Genomic DNA, 2,930 nt, shown 5'->3' on the forward strand with positions numbered 1-2,930 from the left:
ATATATATATATATATATATATAAAATGTACATGTATATGAAAAAATGTATTCATGTAGATTAAATATGGTGGAATACATATGTTTTGGGCCATAAGTTCAAATGGCACCAGTCTTTCCTTGGTTAAAGGCAGAACACTTTATACTACGTTTCTCTGGTTTAGCACACTGCTGAGGGAAGATGTCAATTGTTCCAGGAATTGGTAAGTAGGGCAAATCATTTGCTAATAGGGAACTACTAACAGAATCAGAAGAAAATCACCATTTTCGTACCGAGTTTCCATTCTCTCAAGGCAGGGTTTGTATTTGATCTGTCTTGGGTCGTGACAAGAAGTATCAGTCACGTTCTAGAGTCAAATAATCAACTTCACTCCTTGATATCAAGCTGTTGCTTTTGACAATGAAACAATTCAATATTAGACATTGATGTGTATGGCCGAGAGATTAGAGTTCAATACTCTGCACACACACCACTTTGGATAAATGCATTTATGTTGTCTCTTTTGGAGATTGGTAGGCGTAATCCGTACACAATCCCCTTGTTTGATTGTTTGTGTGCGTGCGTGTATATGTATGCGTGTGTATATGTACGTGTATGTGTGTGTGTTTACATTGTATTCACACTACATCCACGAAGGATTAATAGATATCCTGCCACAAAAATGACAAATGCAGATTACGCTGATGGTTTGGTGCTACTCTCCGATGTAATAAGCCAAACAGAAACCCTTCTCCATAGTCGTGAACATTCAGTCAGAGCTATCAGTCTGCATGTTAACTCAGACAAAACATAAATTAAAATGGAGCGATCAAAACAGTATCTGGAAAGCTCCCAACTGTGTAGAAGAATTTACTTATCTAGGGAGTAAAATCTCTTGCTGTAAAAGCAATGTAAACACATGCATTGGTAGAACCTGGAGTACTATCGACAAGTTATGTCTAGTGTGAAAATCTAGGCTCCAGTCCACTCAGCTGGCAAAAATGAGTTGTACGTGTCATTCTGTGTCACGCTGAATTTCCTTGAGAACTACGTTAAGAGTACGCATGTCTGTGGAATGCTCAGCCACTTGCACGTTAATTTCACGAGCAGGCTGTTCCGTTGATTGGATCAACTGGAACCCTTGTCGTCGTAACTTACGGAGTACCAGTTGATTGATAAGCACCAGATAGAAGTAAGCACTGGAGTTAAAAGGATTGCTTAGAATACTTGAAGGCTGTTGCCCAATGTCTGGAACCAATAAAAGAGGAGAAAATGTTCACATCGTGGAAATACTACAACTTAACATGTTCTTCCCGTAAAATGCTTAAGATGGCAGAACTAAATATGAGATGAAACAAATCTAAGATTTCCGATTCCCTAAATCTGCGTACTACTTCATATCTCATTCACAGACATCAATGCTATCTCTGTAGCTCTGTAGCTCTGAGTCTATGTATCACTGTATCTCTGCATTGTCATTGTGTTATTGGGTCATTGTGTCTATGTATCACTGTTTCCGTATGTCACTGTGACTCTATCACTGTGTTAGTGATATCACTGTGTTTCTGTATCTCTATATTACTGTATCACTGATATCACCACTATGTCAATATAGCTCTGAAATATCTATAACACCGATATCTCTGTGCCACTGTGTCTACATATGAACTGTATGACTGATATCTCTATACCTTTATGTCTCTATATCACTGTATCGCTTTATTTCTATATTATTGTATCATTGTATCACTAATATCTACTAATATCTCTGTATCCCTGATATCTCTGTTTCTGCGTATCTCTCATCATCCGTGCATACATACACACGCATACACATGTACATGTACGCAAACACACATGACCATGAAATACGAAATTGAGAAAAAATTATGCAAAAAAGGTAAAGAATAGACGAAAGAAAAAGGAGAGTATTGTTTTAGGCAATTAGTATAGTTAATTAGTTTGTTAATAAATGATTGAGGTGGAGGAGAAAATTGAAGTGTGGTATCTCTATCATAACGGTCCCTGCACTAATTTCACTTCATTAATGCCCTTAATAAAATAATGACCACCACAACATCGTATTTTGTCTCTATAGGTGCCTATATATATATATATATATGTGTGTGTGTGTGTGTGTGTGTGTGTGTGTGTGTGTGTGTGTGTGTGTGTGTGTGTGTGTGTGTGTGTGTCTATATGTACGTTTGTGTGAATCTGTCAATGAATGTGTGTGTGTGTGTGTGTGTGTGAGAGAGAGAGAAAGGTAGGGAAAGACGGACAGAGAAAGAGAGACTGACAGAGAGAGAGAGAGACTGACAGAGAGAGAGAGAAGGAAAGAGTCCCAGAGAGAGAGAGAGAGAGAGAGATGATTACTAGTTTTATTATTAATTCATGGCTGATGACAGGAAGTGTCCTCACTCAATCATCGTTCAATTAGTTTATTTTCAATATATTGCAATCTGGCAGTAACACTACTAATACTACAACCAATACTGTCATAGTAGAGCCTATATTGCCAGTAATACTACCACTAACACTATTGCTGCTGCCACCACAACTGCTAAGACAAATATTGCCAGTAATACTACCACCACCACCACCACCACTACTAAGACAAATACGAATATTGATTTCAAAGTTTGTCACAAGGCCAGCAATTTCGGGGAAGGGAGCAAATCAATTAAATGGACCTCAATGCTCAGCTGGTACTTAATTTATCGACCCCGAAAGGATAATAGGTAAAGTCGATCTCGGCGGAATTTGAACTCAGAACGTAAAGACGGACGAAATACCGGTAAGTATTTAGCCCGGCGTTATTGCAACTCTGCCAGCACACCCGCCTTGCGACAAATACTACTAATATTACTACTACTAATACATGGCCACTACCACCAACACAACTACCACTACCACCACCACCATCGCCATTACTATCACCAGCACTGTCACTA

This window comes from Octopus bimaculoides, chromosome 20 (assembly GCF_046866305.1).
Source record: "Octopus bimaculoides isolate indiv1 chromosome 20, ASM4686630v1, whole genome shotgun sequence".
NCBI classification, from domain to species: Eukaryota; Metazoa; Mollusca; class Cephalopoda; order Octopoda; family Octopodidae; genus Octopus; species Octopus bimaculoides.